At 42.0% G+C, this 17070-nt stretch overlaps 1 protein-coding gene across 5 annotated transcripts in view; it reads left to right on the forward strand.

Moving 5' to 3' along the window:
* The window catches only part of EPS8 (EGFR pathway substrate 8, signaling adaptor), a 128771-nt gene that overhangs the window by 35356 nt on the left and 76345 nt on the right, over positions 1-17070 (forward strand). Inside the window, exon 1 of one of the 5 annotated variants that reach the window (XM_069003576.1) lies at positions 9190-9263. The exons of the other annotated variants lie outside the window; for them this stretch is intronic. The gene's annotated coding sequence lies outside the window, so the exon portion shown is untranslated. Of the gene's footprint in view, positions 1-9189; positions 9264-17070 lie in introns of those variants that run through there. 5 annotated transcript variants of the gene reach the window in all.

Genomic DNA, 17070 nt, shown 5'->3' on the forward strand with positions numbered 1-17070 from the left:
GGAAAATTACTCCAGCCTGAAAAATTACAAGGGTAATTCTGCTTTATGCTGGAGGAGGCAAAGGCAGAGCAAGGAATACAAATACATTATTTCAAGGTCCAGTAGCCTATTAAGCCAGACTAAAACAAGTAGGCTTTAATTAATGGAAAGTTTAGGAAAACAAATGTGGTGCTATTGTCACGTCACCATTGTATATTTGCAAGTTGGAACATACCTGTCCTTAAGTTCCTTTCCTTTTTATTGCTGCTGCTCTTCCTGCTTCAGTTCAAGCGTAACAGCTGCTATCTTGGGAACCACTGAAGGTAGATGCAGTTCCTTTCTACTGCTGGACAACTCTGAACCCCAGCACTTAAATAATACAGCAACTTGAGTGCTAAAGGCAGCAGCTTTGGAGGAGAAAGGTTTTAAAATTATTGCAATTTTAAAGGTGTGTGTAGAAATAGAGAAAACAAGGTAGTAATTGAAGCAGTCTTTTTTTATTTAAAATCATTATCACTTGGTTTAAGTGCACTTTATTTTCTGCTCGTAAATATATTCAATTATTAAAAGTTGGAGACCACAGATTTTTGGAGAAGCCCAGTAATTTCAGTGGAAGCACAGCTGTGTCTTGGTCAGGGAGGACACCAGTTTAGGACAAATGTCTGTGTGTTGTGTCTGAGGTCTCTGTCTGCCTCACAAGACAGAATGCCAGCGTGGGGGAGAAGGCAAAAACCTTTCCTCCTGTGTAACATGGCTGGGAAGCCATCTGCATGTGGAGAGGTTTCTTTTGAAACTCCAGATCACCAGGAAGGTGTGCACAAATAAAGACTGAGTCAAGCCAGCGCCTGCTTCTCACGTCAGGTGGTGATTATGCTGTGACATAAATCACTGCGTGCTCCGAGCACACCCAGTTTCGTGGGTTTCCCTATGGCTGTGCTTGAGAAATGTGTGTGAGCTCACACGCAGGTTTCTGGCTGTTGGGATTTTGGGGTTTTGGGGCTTTTTTTTGGCTTGTTTTGTTGTTGTTGTTTTTTGGGGCTTTTGTTTGTTTTTTGGTGTTTTTTTTTTTGTTGTTTTTTCTATTTCTGGGAGCACTATAGAGGATAGAACTTGAAGTGCAGAGGGTATCTGGAGCATGTCCTGCCCTTGGGGTTGAGTGGTGTTTTGCACTTTGCTTGCAATTCTGCTCGATTGCTGCTTGCTGCCTGCAAGTACAATGTGAACTTTGGAAACTGCAGCTTGAGCCTTCATCTGGAAGCTGAATTTTCTTACACTTTTAAAAAAAAAAAATTATTTTTCGATCTGTAGTTCTTAATTATAGTGTCAGAGCAGTATTATAGAATCATAAAATCTTTTGCATTGGGGGAATCTTTAAAGACCATCGAGCACAGCCCCCCTGCAATGGGAAGGGACATGTTCAGCTAGACCAGATTTCTCAGAGCCCCATTCAACCTGGCCATGAATGTTTCCAGGGATGGGGCATCCACCACCCCTCTGGGCAACCAGTTTACCACCTTCATTGTAAAAAACTTCCTTATATCCATTCTAATTCAACCTTCTTTTACTTTAAAACCATGATTCCTTGTCCTGTTGCTGTGGGCCCTGACAAAAGGTCTGTCCTCATCTTTCTTATAGGCTCCCTTGAAGTACCAAATCACTGAAGTGATTGGCTAATACAAATATTGCAGAATCAGGTAAATGAACCTCCTGCCTCAGGTGGTTGGGTGCTGAAACACACTGACAGAAATTGTGAACCATCATAAGCCTGCAAAAGATTAATGGTTAGCTACCAAAGATTGTTTGGAAACTCAAGAAAAATGAGCTATTGGTATAAATCAAACCACCCTTTTGTTATGATACATTTTGCTTAGATCCAAGAAGCACTGAAGCTAGATGGGTATTTCTGATCATTTTACTACAGCAAAATTTAACTTATTTCTAGTTCTTGACAGGAGTAAATGAGAGATAATGAGATTTTGTTATCTGCTCCAGTCACCTGTGGCTTTCATTTTAAAAAATAAAATTCCTAGGAACCATTGGGTTTGTTTGATTCTTTTTAAATCCCATGATTGAAAACAAATGGGTACCTGGCCTTTTAAATCCTGAGGCCTGGCTGCTCAGGTGGGGGATGTGCTGTAGGAGAAGTAGAGAAATCTGGGCATTTTCAGTGTTGTCATTGCATGTGGTGTTGGCTGCTGGTGCCCACATGCCCAGCTCTGCAGGCAAAAGCTCAGTGTCACAAATGAGAGCCATGCTGCTCGCCGAGTGTTGACAGCTTGTCATTACAAACAGTGTTTTTTCCTCCTGGCTTGTAGTTGGAAAGGTTCAGAAATGATCATAATCTCTTTCCTCGAGTGACTGGGGAAGCATCAGGGTTTGTTCTTTCCAGGTTTGGGGGGAAGAAGACACTCTGCTTTTCATTTCTGCTGAGTTTACAATTGTTCTGTCATCTCGGTTGGATTTTCGTAACATATCCAAAATCGTTAATCTCCCGTGGAGTGAAAAAGGATGTGAAGAAAAGAAGTGGTGAAGGGAGAGGAAGGACAGAATGGTAGTTGAACAGATTGGGGTTTTCTTGGGTTTTGGTGGGGTGTTTATTTTACAGCAGCTACTCCTGGTACCTAGGGGAGCACGCGGAGAGGGCGGGGTGACAATGGCGTGTAACAGAATATGGCACTTGCTCGCCGTGTGGCAAGAAGGAATTGTGTATCAGCCAGTCCTTCTCTCTCAGCTGGGCCTATAGAAGAATTTTTTTGCTTAATGCATCAGTGTGGCCATTCTCTGCTCTGGGCATGCGTGCTGGGATGCTGGAAGTGCAATTGTGAGATCCAGTGACATAAAAACCAACCCAAGCAATTAAGTCCCCTGTAGGGTGCAAGCGGAGAGCACCTTCACCCTCTGTCATCAGAGGGACAGGGCTGTTTGACTTGGCTCCCACCTTTGTTTGGAGGTTGCTGTGGTGATGAATAACCTTTGCAGAGAGTGTGTGCTCCTGCCTTGGCTCTGGCAGATAAAACAATGCTGCTGAGCCCACGGCTTCTCACCCCCGCGTCGGAGCGTGTACCCTGGCAGCGGGTTGGGTTCCCAAAATAAGTTGAAGCTGTTGTCTCAGAGCTAGTTATTGACATGGTAGAGATCTACCTGTCAGTTCCCCTCATTGCTTTCCTAGCAGGCGTGCTGCAGGGGGCTGGGTGATGGCAAGCAGTGGCTTTTTTCCATTGCGTGGAAGGGGAGCTGTAGGGCCTTATTTGTGCAAGCTTATGACACCTGAGCTTTGCCTCGTTACCTGGCCCTGAGGAAGGAGAGTAGGTAGAGCATGAGACTGGCAAAGGTGATCTGTAGAAGGAAAGGGTGAAATATTACCCAATTTTTTTTCCCCCCTACCATTGCAAAGATTACATTTTCTATGCCGAGGAAATTTTCTTTTTTGTTTCTACTCCCCGTCTATCAATAAGTGTTACAACAAATTATTGGTAAATTTACTGCAGCTCAAAATAGATAAGTATGTTTTTCATACTAAGATACAAAGATCTGATCTAACCAACTGCATAGTGATACAAAAGTGTGTGAAATTCAGAATTCTGCACAAGCATTACGTGCTTTCCTCATGAATTCACACAAGTACGGCTTTACTTTGATGATACAAGTGCCTGAAGATGCTATAAATAGCACTTGTAGATACGAATTGCCTTCAAAAAGGTCTTGGAAACTTGTTTCCCCTCTCCTAGAAAACCCTAGCAACCTAGGGTTTGGCAAGAATGAATTGCCACCTGAGGCAACTCGTGGAGAATTTTCCTTGCTGCATATTACCCTCCTTCCCAACTTCTCTGAAGCTGCCCTGTGCACAACTTCTAGGAAGTGCTCTGTGAAAAATTGAGTCACTCAGAGATGATCCAGTGGCCATGACAAACACTGTGATGTTTAAAGTGTCTATTTTTGCTGCATAATTCCTGAAATTAAAAAAAAAAAAAAGAAAAAAAGAAAATAATGTGAATTACTCATCTCTGTTTCAGCTCTCCATCTCTTCACAGACCATCAAAATGGGTGGTTTCATTTGTGAGGCTGCGACTTGTTCTTGGCTGCAGCTGCACTGATGGACCAAAGAGGAAGATGAAAACTTTAAAAGCAGTAAGGCCTCTCCCAGTATTTATGATGAAGGTGGCAAAGGCAGGTCTGTGGCCCTCCATTGCATGGCTGATGGATCTTCTTTCTGAGTTAGAGCACTTGGGGAAATAACCTCCTTCAGCAGTTTTTTTGAGGCTTGTCATCTTGAAGTTTTCCCCAGCACAATTTAAACATGCTGTCAGCTCCTTTTAGTGACTTAGTTAAAATCACCTTCAGTAAGGAGTATTTAATTACACCTTCTAATACCTTATTCAGGCTGCCCTCCTGGATTTTTGAGAATCTGGAGAATGCTGCTAATAGAGTGGAGGCAGCATTTACAGGAATAAATTAATGGCAGTCCCATAGCTGTGCTTTTTACATCTGACACATTCTCCAAGGCTAGCATGGTACCTCCCATACTCCTTCAAATTCATTTGTTCCATTTCAGCTCAGCCTTTTGAACTATTTTGTGATGAATGAGTGCGCTGTACAAGCCGGTGATCAGGAGCAGCTGTTCATAGTCATGCATTAAATTGAATCCATCTGTCAGTGGGCTCTTTAAAGTGTGAGTTTCACATTGTCAGGAGACCTGATTGCACCAGAGCAGTATCTGGGTGCTGTTTGCCAAAAAGAAAAGAACAAACCTAAACGAAGTGTGCTTGGATGGGCTCTGGGATGCCCCTGCAGCCTCATCTGCAGAGCTGTGATTTAGCCTGCTGAGGTGAGAGCAAAGTGGTTACAAGCAGCACTTGTGCACTGGCATGCAGAGAGTTGTTCAGATGTAGACTGAAATTAGGAGATGACTTGCACTAAGCTTTGTAGAACTCATGTGTGGTGGTTGCTGCTTGGTTTTAAATCCTGACCCTTTGACCTCATCACCAGTTCTTTACGTTTTTTGGTTGTAGAGTTTTTCTTCAGAGGATGAGCTGAAGAGGAGAAGACATGTTTTATTCAAATCAGCAAAAGGAGACAACACAGCTTTTTTGTCTGTTCCACTCCCCCCCCCCCCCCCCCAAATGCATGCATCACTTTTTATATTCGTTTGCAAGCAGAGGAAGGTGAAATGTATCTCCTGAAGCTGTTTTGCAAACTGCATTTAAGGCAGCATTTCAGCGCAACAAATGGTTGTTTCCTGACTGCAATTATTGTTCTCATAATTATAAGTGAAATCTTTAGTCCATAATATTCTCTGTAAATGACATACTGGATATGGAAGCCAGCTGATTCATGGCCTGAAATATGTTGATCTTATCCAGGGGCCACTCCTCTTGGTTTTCTTCTTCCAGTTTGCTCCTCACCAGGATTTCTGTGGTGAGGACTGTGTTCATGCTGGGTTGTGTGTATAGCTCTAGGGAAAAGCATTCCTTGTTACCAGAAGCTTATTCACCCAAGTATGTAATCTTCATTATATCATTTCACTCCAGGAAAGGCAACTTTTCTTGGAGGAGGAGAGCAGAGCCTCCTTAGCCACTGTAAAACTTTTTTTTAAGTAGCAGGAAGGCCATATTTTATTCCTAGACCCTCTCATGGTCTCCAGAGCTGCAGAGACCACCCTTTGCTGGTGGTGAGATCTCTCATCACCTGCAGCAGCAGAAGAAACCCTTTTCTTTTTCCTTAATCATAAAAAAGAGACTTTTCAGAAACTACATCACTGGCCAAAACCCCGTGTTCTGTTATCCTTTGTGCAAGTTGAGTACAAAGAGGGGGATGCTGGAAGAGAGGGGAGGTTTGCTTTAGTTTCTTGTTATTTCTTTTTACTTTTAATTCTGCTAGTAATAAATGTTTTTTTTTTTCTTTGTACAGGAATTGTTTAAGTTTGAACCTGTTTTACCTCGCAGCTCTCTAGTTTTCCTCAATATTTTCTTATTTTTCCCTTATGAAAAAGAACAGATTTCGTGTGCTTGATGCTTAGCTGCATCTAACCACAGTGCCCTGCAAGAAGTTTCTCCATCTCACTTTTGCTACTGCAGCTCAACAGTGTAGCTGCACTGCAGCTGCATTCCTGGTGCAGGGCCGAGCCAGCACTTTTTAATTAACACTAAATTCAGTGCTGGCAGAAGCACAGAGAGGGTAAAAAAAAAAAAAAAAAGTTATACATCAAAACAGAGCACCCACGCTGGCTTTGTGAGCTTGTATTTTGTGTCAGTCAAAATGGTGTCTGGTATCCTATGGTAAGAGTAGAATTCCCTTAGCTTTTCTTTGACACAGAGAAAGCAACACTGAAGCCTGTTATTTCTGTGTACCTGGTAAATGTAGATGATCCTTTTTTTTGTTTTTTTAATGGAAACTAATTAACGTGTTCCACATGGAGAGGTGAGAATTGCACTTTGAGTGAAGAGATTGATTGATTGATGTTGGCTTGTATTAAGAAAATATGGCTAACAGAAGGAGTCAGTACATGCTCTTTTTACATTTTTTTCCTGTAGAGTACACTGTTTTTCCTGCATGTGTTTAATGAGGGAACTTAGTGGGGGGATGCCATGGCTTTATGGCCGACAGTATCTTGTTATCTTCCTTTAAAGTACTAAAGAGTGTTAAAATACAGTTATTAAGGTCTGGCACTCATTTGAGCGCCCACTTGGGACTTTGGATTATAAACATGCAGAATCTGTAAATGAGCTGCAGATGCAGAGTTAAGTGTTCAGTCCTTCCATTTAACCCAACAAGCAGTAAAAGCTGTGCGCCAGGGATGTGTGTGGAACCACCGTGTTCTGTGAACCCGGGGACAAACATGTCCATCCTCTCTGGGAATGCTCAGACCTCTGAAAACTGCTTGGTTCTCATCCCTGCTAGATCTCTGGGTTGCTATTCTGACAGTCTAGATGGTACTGATCATTAAGGATGAAATTGTGAGTTTTTAAATCCAAGTTCTCTTCCTTTGGCTTTCACAAGTGGTTGTAAAAAATGAGGAGTTTGGGCACCATTGTGTGCTGTAAGCAGAGAAGCTGATTTTTTTTGGGCAAAGAGGAGGCTGCTGTGCTCATTTCTTGGTAGACTTAATTGCTGATAAACAGGGATCTGATTCAGCTTACACAGTACCGACATGTTCCTATGAACTTGTGTTGGGTAGGGTGGGTGTGCTCCCCAAAGAGCTTCAGGAAACCAGGAGCTTTGGCACCTGCCTGTTTGGAGGAAGGTGCAGCTGGTTGCAGCTAATAATTCCCGTAACAGAGGTGAAGTGCAGAAACATATGCTGTACAGCAAAGAAGGAAATGCACATTCCTTTTGTGAAAAGGAAGAGTAAAGTTCAGGATACTGGCAAGGCATTGATACACCTGTACAGTTTTATAACCTTCAGCTGCAAGCACCAGTTGAAGGTTTCAAAGACAAATAGTATTTTAACCCCATTATTATGTTTATTATTGTTGTTCTTCTTCTTATTATTATTATACCCCATTTTTAAAGAGCAAGGTATTTTAAAGTGGAAGGTATTACTATGTTTTTCATGCTGGTCCCTCTTCAGCAAGAGGAACGGACTTTATCTGTCTAAAATTCTCAGTGAAGATCACAAAGATCATCTGCTTTATGTTGTGGTTGACCATGGAGAATTGGCTGTTAACATACACAAAATAATAAAGCAAATGGATAAAACGTGTCGTTTATGGTTGTGTATTGCAAAAATGGACTCATTTTTTCCTTGTTTCCCATAATTTTTCCCATTCAAAAAACTGTTGGCTTTTCCTTCTTGTGTAAATGAATTATTCTTACAGTTCTTAAGCATCCTTTCAGGATGCTTAAGAAAAAGAAGTAGAATATTTCTTCTACATGTTCTAGATTGTTTCTCATGCTTCTTCCTCTTGTTTGGAGGAGTGAATTCAGACCAGAACTCATTCCATGTCTTTATTATCATTACTTATCTTAAAAAAAATAACCCAGACAAACAAAAAACCAGACCTACGGATCTTTCTACCATGTGACCATTTAGAAAAGCGGTGTCTCACCTAAATATTTAGAGTTAAGCATGCTGTGCAGGTTCTTGACCCCCACATGTCCTCCCCGGATGGGGGAGAAAGTCCTTGCCAGGAATAAGAGACGAACGGGACGTTTGGATCTTCTCGGTCTTCAGGTTGTTTATTATATCTTATCAGCAATGTACATGCTGCTGACATAGCATGAAGCAGAGCAAGTACCAAAAGACAAAATGCAGCAATCTCAAGGCCCTTTTAAAGGTAAACTACCCAATTATAACTAGGAACGTGCATTATTATTGCTTTTCTACCAATGCCTAATGAGCTATCCATTCACGTAGCCCTGTACTGCAACATTTCCTAACCAATCATTCTGTGCTACCAACATTCCAGGAAATGGAGTAGGTGAAGAAGAAGGAAGAGACCTGAAAAACCACAGGGATCTTCCATCTTGCCTTCATCTACACCCAAAAGTCTAAATTTTTCACCCTGTAACAAACTATATATTATACTATTCTGTAACTCACACCCTTGTAGATTCTAATTCACCCCAAAGCCTTGGCAGCTCTCTCCATGGACGAAGGTTAAAAGCAGTGTTTTTCTGGGGGGATGGGTCCCTCAGGACAGGCAGAGAAACATTCCCTGCACTTTGGGTTCCAACACATGCTTTTAAAATTCATTATCAATATGAAAAATACAATTAATCAAGCAGCTGTAAGCCACAGCCTGTTTTCCCCTACTCTCTTTCCCCAGACAGTTCCTACTTTCTGTACTTCCTTGGGCACATGTGAGTGGGAATTGCTTTCCCTGCTCTCTTTTCACTGGGCTTATGTTCATTCCTTACTGGCACACAAACCCTTGCTATTGAAACAGCAAAACCTTTCAGGTGCTATTTATCATTTACTGTAGAGATTAGGTGATTGTAAGTGGGAGGAATTGCTGAAACCTGTTGCTATTCCAGCTTTGGTTTGAGCAGCTGGGCTTTTCCTCAAAGTTATGCATGTGAGCTCAATTTCCAGGTGATTTTAACCAGCCCTTTAGTCTCTTCCTCTGGTACCCAAGACCTGGGTGACATGGCAAAGCAAAGCTTTGGGGGAATGTGTCCTGTCTGATGTTGTCTTGCATCCAGAATACACCCAGCCTGTCACCTGGTGTTCTGAATTGCTCCATGCTCAGGTGTAAGGTGCTACAATTGCTGTTGAAATAACAGAGCATGACATTGTACACTGCTCCTGTAGATCGGTGCAGATTCCATCCCTTTCGACAAGTTTGGTAGGCATTGAATAGGTGTGGTTGAAATGTTATGGGGTTCTGGCAAATGGGACATGTTTAGTGATTCTGTGTGCTTGGTTTTCGTTGTAAACGGTGTTTCAGAATATGTTCGGTGAGGTTTGGATTGGAAAGTGTAACACTGCAAGTAGCATTTTTGTTGCTAGGAATTCTCACTGCTTCTGTGCGGCTTTGTAAATTTAGGAAATTATTTTACTTTCATGTTACATCCTTTAAAAATTACAATAAGTAGACAACTATGCCTTTGAAAAGGCCTTATCTCCTGTGGTAGGATAGCACAATAAAATTGACCTTGGTCCTGGGGGCTTTGAAAAGACTGCGAAGTAAAATTGTAGATGTTTACCTTGTAAAAGTGCCTTTTCTGCTTTGACATATACAGTAATTTAGTGCTTTGTTGATAGTGAATTCATGATGCCTTCAGTTAAACCACTCTGAGTAGCTGGGCATTGATTCTCCTCTTCCGTTTTACGATGGTATCCACCCCTGTGAAGTGCTTGTGCAATGGATGGGTGTTGCACAGAAACAAGGTAAGCATTGACTTCATAAAGCAAAGAAATCTTGATTAACGCCCTTGGAAAACTCAGCAAGGAATGTCAGACAGTACTTTACTCACAAAGAAGATGACATCTCTTTGCTGATATGCAAAGTCATTTGTCATTTAGGGAAAAGCAACATCTCCAGTGTCAGTATTGCCTGACTGTGTCTTAAAGCTTTTGGGGGTTTTTTTTGAGGTGGAGGTTTGAAAGAATGTGTTATTAACTATGAAAGAATGTGTTGTTTGCTGTTTGAGAATTTTAATTATTTTAATTGTCATTTGTCAAAGTAGGTCACGAAGTTAGTGCAGGGTAGGCCGGAATCTGATAGCTCTGGGATGATAAAAGTATGATTATCACAACAGCCCTGGGCTTCATTTGAAGTTATTTTCCTGACACTGAGCTACAAAGTTTACACACTTCTGTTTCAATTTGTTAATAGAGTCCAGCTCAGGTTGATCTTAGCTGTGACAACACAATCTTAATCCCAAGGATTTCCTTTCTAAGAGTTAGGATTTTGTGCCAGAAGTTATGAAGGGCGTTAATTCTAACTCCCTTCAGCATATGGTTAAGGCTTAGGGACAGTGTAGACTCGGAAGCAGATGCTGCATTAGAACAACTAAATTTGGTATTCAAGTAAAAAACTTGGCTTAAATGCGATCTAGGTTTGTTGTTTTGTTTGTTTTTTTTTTTTTTGCTGGTGGATATATAATTTGTAATCAAACTTCACTATTTGAAACTGTTTTCAAATAGTGAAGAATCACTTGTTTTGAGTGCTGTTCTAAAATAAAATGATGTTTCTGTGCTAATTTCACTCCGAATTGTCCTAACCATTGAGAGAGGATGTGATGAGAGCAGACAAGCCTGTTCCTAGTTTTAGAGGTTGGGAAAAGTAGTTATTGAGATGTGAATTAGTGAGAATCCATGGTGAATCTGGTGAAGGGTGAGAATGAGATGTGTGTCTCTTGGGAGATTATTTTGTTTACAGAAGATAATCTGTTTTAGGGGTGATGTGTGCAAGTGGATCTGGGACATCTCCAAGGTGACTGGTTTAAAAGTCCTGACATTCTGCCTGCGCTTTTGTTGAGCTGTGCCCACGGCACGTGAGATGCTGTGGTGGTAGGAGCAGCCTCTGTTTCAGCTTGGAGCAAATCCAGTCTCAGTGGAACTTCCACAGGAACGTGCAGGGCCTGTGCTCTGAGGGTATTTCGTTAGTCTGAAAGATGATTCCAGTGTTTTCCTGCTGGTGTAGCGTGTAGTCCCTGGTTTCAGCTGGAGCCTTTAAGTAGGACAGCCATGAGGTCAGGAGGAGGGAAGAGGAGCTCTCAGGAGGTGATGCGGAGCCATGGCCCGAGGGGGGATTAGGAAGGAGGGAGGGAGGGCCATGTCCTTTGGAGAGGAGCACACCATGACTCTGGATGAGCGTGGGGCTGCATCAGGCTCTGTTCCAGGTGCAATGGCTCCCTCTCCACAGCTGTCCTTTCCAGGCTCTCCACAATGGCTGGGGGTTCCTGCACTCCCAGCAGGATGCACATCCTGCACAGGGGGCTGGGAAGGGAAGCGGGAGGGACGACTTCTCTTGCAGAAAAAGAAAGTATAAAAACTGGATCCATCAGCTTGAAACTGGATCTAACCAGTTCCAACCAGTCCAAAACTGTTATAACATGGCCCAAATTGTTCCAGCTGGTCCTGGTTGGTTCTGACTGGTTCAAACTGGTTCTGAAGAGTTCAATCCGGTTCAGAACAGTTCTGACCAGTTCCAACCACTGACTGGGTCTGACTGCTTCAAACCAGTCCAGAGCAGTTCTGACAGGTTCAAACCAGTTGGTTTGAACCTGTCAGAACTAGGTTGAACTGGTTGGAACAGGTTTGAACCAGTTCTGGCTGTTTCTGGCTGGTTCAAACTGTTTCTGACCAGTTAAAACTGCTTCCAGCCAGTTCAACCTAGTTCTGACAGGTTCAAACCAGTTTGATATGGATGCTTTTCATAAATATAGCAAATGCTTCTGATTATATTTTCTCAGGCACTTCTGAAGAGGTCTGTCTCCTATTGGATCCTAGGTTCCTAAAAATGACCCTTTTAAATTTTATTCATTATCTCTAACTGTTATTAGAACATGTATTTGACAGATGTAGATATTATTTGATCTTTTCAAACCACATTGATTCTTGCTAATAAATCTTACATTTCCACCGTAATCTTTGCCTTTGTTTTTTTCTCCTCCAACTGGAAATGGTTGGATTAAAGTGCTATTCCATACTTTATTGAGCAATGTGAATGGCCTGAGTCCAAGGTAACTTATGACACCTTGTTCCTCCTGTACCTTGACGTATTCCAATAGCACAAACTCTTTCCAGAATGTATGGAACGCTTTGAACTCTGATCTTGTGAATGGCAGAGACAATTTTACGGGTGCTTCACCTGTCTGTACCCATGCTATGTTTGGCTCTGTCATTTTTGTAATGAAAGAGTTGAAAATCGTAGTTGTTTAGGTTTTGTTTTGATTTTTAAAGTTCTCTTACGGAACTGAACTTTGAGGATTGTCTCATGCAGTATATCCTTTACTGTTTGCAGTGGAGGAATTAATTTGGGGTTAATTTGATAAAGCTACACGCCATTGCTTCTTTCCTTGCACAACTAAATTGCCTGAGAGGACAGCAAAAAAAGGGTGCCACAGGATGGGAGAAAATCATACTCGAGTTTTGAGCAAGAAGGGGTAGGGTTCAGTAACTGCTTGGGCAGTCCAGAGATTATGGCTTTGAGGGTCCCTTTGTGCTCTGTGGTTACTGTCACAGGGTGGTGACTCAAGGATGGAAATGTCAGGCCACACCTATATTGTCACCTGTCAGCTTTGGTCCTGCTGGGAATGAAGAGGTGCAAGCTGGATCCGAGTGCCAGGCTGTTGGCTTGGAAAAGGGGGCTGTAGGGAGGTGGGGCAGAGGGATGCTCCCGAGTATCTGCTCACCTTTTCCTAGGAGAGAAGGTGGCAAAGAGGGAACTTCCCACCATCTGGAATCAGCCCACTGGAAATTAGTGGAGCCACACTGAACTGAGCTGCAGTATTACTCCACTGCTCTGGCATTAGCACTTTTAATTGCACTGGGGTTTTTTTTTTTAGAAATACTTTTTTCCCCAGGGATAAGGTCCTGCCCTTTGACCAGGCTGGCTTCTCAGTTCATTTGCTAGAAGCATCCTTTGGATGTCAGTATCCTGTTCTTTCGTGTTTGACCTTCAGAATTAGTCATCTAATTATGGAGTGGGCTGACCCAGTACCTGTGTTTGACCAAATTGCTAAGAAATTACTGTGAATACTAATGATGCTAAATATGGAGCTCTTGAAATCCCAGTGCTTGCAGAAGCAACTGCAAGTTTTTCCCTCTCCCATCTTCAGGCAGCCCCAGGAATGAGCAGTGGGATTCAGCATAAGTGGCTTTTTGCTCAAGCTCCTTATACCTGCACTGTGGTTCAAGCTACACTTGAAATGCCTCCTCCCATTTATTTCACAGTCTACTTTTCATGATCTCTGTCATTTTTTTTAATATGGATGTGGTATTTCAAAAAATATTGCTATAGAGTGAGTTCTTCAGGAGACCCCATATTGGTATTTGGACAATATTATTAAAGTTGGAATCCTGAATTAAAAAACCAGTGATACTGAATTTGGGGTTTTGATAGAAGAGGTGAAGTTGATAGCAGTAGGAAATGTTTTTAAATTACAAATTTCGCTTTCCACTTAAGGGTACAATAAGTTATAGTAAGATTTAAACTGAAGTTTTTCTTAAAATTTGTAAGTTGGCCTGACTGTCCTCCCAGATTTTGGAGAGAAAACTGTTCTTAGTCACCTTACCTTGATATTGTTACTTTTGATTTATTTTTCACAGTTCAATATGCTTAACATTGATACTTTAATACTTTATTTTACACTGTCTGTGCTAAACATTAAATAATATTTTGTCACCAGCAAAACTATGAAATTGCAAACAACCCTACTTGATGTGCGTGAGAGGATTTTTAGAATTTTTCCATGTATTTTTAAAACGCCCTGAATCTGGGAGAGTTTTGTGCTGTGCCTGTTGAGTCATGTTAAAGGATTCCCTGGTGCAGCTTCCCTGGCTCTGAGTGCCTTTTAATATGATTTCAGTTACGAGTGGTGCACGGGCTCCAGCAGCCTGGTGAGCTGTGATGACTGCTTCAGATGCAGCACTGATGGCTGTCCTACTTTTGGGTTTATTCTACCCCTCAATTGCCTTCTCCACAGCACCCAGCCTCCCTCTCCTCCTGCCCTGAAAAAGACAATGTCAACTCCTCTATAATTTAAAAAAATATTGTATATATTCCTTTAGTATAAAGGAGTAATGATACTTAAGAGTGCATCAGACTTTTTTTTTGTTTGTAATTACTTTGCTTTAGAAAGAGAACTTCCATTTACTTTCGTCTGTGTGTTTATTTATTGTGTGCTGCTGAAGCTCTTGCTGAGCTTCCAAAGAAAAGTTCTGAACACGAGCTAAGTGGATGCTTTCAAGTAGCTGAATAATAATTGAGGAGCTCAACATGTGGGATAACTGCACTCTTTTCTCTTTTTTGTTTTTCTTCCCTCTCCCCCCTCTTCTGAAGGTTATTTTTTTTTTTTCCTTCTTGTTACCATGCTTTGTATGCTTGGATTTACACTGATATTTGGCACTTGCATCAAACTCATCCAGTCTGAATTCCTTTCAATACATAATTAAAGAGAGCGAAACAGCAGAGGCTAGATTTAAAAATTTCATCTCTTTGAGTTTTATTTTTCTTTTTCAATCCCAAGGGACCCAAAGCAATTAAATGAGTCTCTGCCTCTTCCCCAGGAGCCAGCACTCCCAGCTGGGGCCAGGCTGCACTCTTTCCTTTGGTGTTCATAAACCCTCCTCTCTTGTCCTTCAGTTTTTCAGTTTTACTCAAAATTGAAGGGGAGTGATGTGACTGGAAGCCACGTGAATGCAAGTGCTGGATTACAGCCATGAAGAAGAGCTCTGAGGAAGTCTGACTTGTAGCAGCCTCTGGAGGAGTAGGATTGGGTAGACAGTCTATGAAAAAGTTTTTGACCTTTTTTTTTTTTTTTTAATATAAAACTGGGTAGTGGTTTTCCAGCCACCCCTTCTCTTCTCAGGAAAAGATGGGTACACAAATTTGAGTTGTGATGAAAGAGGCATGCAGAAACAAAACTGAAAGCACCCTTTCTCCTCCCCTCTCTTTTTCCTTGTTGTTTTTTTTTCCTTTTCTTGTAAAAAAGAAACAGAAGATCTGTCTTTGCTTCAGAAGACCTTTCAGCACTGTATCAAAGTCCAGGGGGCTGTTAATCACTTACACAGTTTCAGCTGGAAATAGAAAATCAGTCTGGTTGTTCACTTTTGTGATCAGCCAAGGAGATAACTCTGAGGACTGCAAGGCACTGTTTTGTTTCTGGTTTCATCCAAATCAGGAGGGAGGGAAAAGCATTGTAGGTTGGTGACAGTTTAAATGCACAGATGTGAATACTTTAGTAACCACAATGTCATATAAATCCCAGACAACTGTCCAAACATCAGGGTTAGCCTAGAAAAAATATTGCTATTTATTTTGCTACCTGAGTTGTTAGTGTCTACTAAAAATCTCTGTTTACAGCTGAGCTTAGATGGTTTAATTCTGTTTGTAGTAAAAAATGCTCGAAAAATCCAAAGCTATCACACTGCTTATGAATTAGAACACACAGTTTTTTAAACTTTTTAAACAGAAATACAAAATGAGAACATTGTAGCATATCAGTGGATGTGATAAATGGAGAAGCTGCCTATCCAGAGCCAAAGCTCCTTGAGAATCTGTTTGCAGTGATGTGGGCTGAAGGGGACTGTATATATTCAGCAATCACTTCTCCAAAACAGTACCCAGATTCTTTCTAAAGGATTGTGTAGAGTAGCAAAGGGCAAAACTTCTGAAGTGTTTTGACAAACACAGAGCCCTGTAGAGCTTTGTGAAGTCATTTCAGAAAGCAAAAATCGGCTGAGGATTGGAAATGCAGGTGACAGAAAGACTTTTAAAGTCCAGAGAGGTGGCATTGAAGGGATACTTACTACATGTGCCTTGCTTCATCACCTGATTGCCTGTGGCAAGTGCAGAAAAAGGTGATGACAGAGGAAGCTGCTTAGGAGAGTGGTACAGAAGATGCTGGCTAGGAGGTGGAAGGGAGTATGGAAACAGAAGTGCTGCTGTCCTTAATGTTTTTTAACAAGCTGGATCAGCTGTGTGCTAGCTTTCTCTGATGACTTGATTTCTTGATCTGTGATTTCTAAGTAATCTCTTCTGTAACAAAAGGTTTGACACCGTTGCCCTCTGGTAAGCACCTGTCCAGTGAGAATCTGTCTGCTCCTGCAGTGTGTGGTATTTGCAGAGTTGAAGGCAGGTCCCTTTCCAAGGGGTTTCTCTGTTGCATTTCCCATTTGTGTGTGTAGCCACAGGGTAAGAGCTCTTGCCACCAGCAGCAATACAGCAGTGCCCAGGCATTGCTGCTTTTAGGAGTGGACCAAAACAAATCTTGCTGTGCTGCTGTGTGGGTGGACAGGCTCATGTGAGAGATTTCTGATGTATTTCTTTGTTATATCATGTGCCTGTGACCAAGATGAAGGCCATGCACAAACACAAGAGCTAATTGTACAGTGGGTTGGTTGAGCAGGTAGAGGACCACCAGCACTTATCAGCTTTTGCTCTTCAAGCCCAAACAGGGAAACAGCTCATAAATTTGAGGGAACATCTGCTGATAAACTCTGCAAGTTTGCGCCTGTCTTCCCCCTTGAGTCATAAGAACTGGCACAAAAAATACACCTTGGTGATTCCTTGTGAAACAAGAGAGCACAGCATGCTACTCCTGGACTGTCAGGGATACAAAGGGACCTTTTACTGATACCAGCCTGGTGCTTGCTTGCTGGCAGAGAGCACGTGCTTGCAAAGCCTTGTGTGAGAGAAAGTAAAGCATGGAGAGAAATAGCCTATCTCCTGTGGTGAAAGATGTGCTGCACTTCCTGACTGAGGAGGTGTGAAAGAAGCCAGATGGGAGATGTTTCAGAAGGGTAGGATGTGGCAGCCTGGACTAACAAAGCTGCAGCTGGTGGGAGGATCAGGGATAGCCCCAAGCCTGCCTTGGGAGGGATAGCTGGAATTAGTTTTCTCACCTTTGAAATCCTGGAATGATACATTTTGGTTCCCCGTCAGTTTCGCACCAAAATGCGCATTTATTTTTAAACCAAGC

Source organism: Aphelocoma coerulescens, chromosome 1A (assembly GCF_041296385.1).
Source record: "Aphelocoma coerulescens isolate FSJ_1873_10779 chromosome 1A, UR_Acoe_1.0, whole genome shotgun sequence".
In the NCBI taxonomy this organism is placed as follows: Eukaryota; Metazoa; Chordata; class Aves; order Passeriformes; family Corvidae; genus Aphelocoma; species Aphelocoma coerulescens.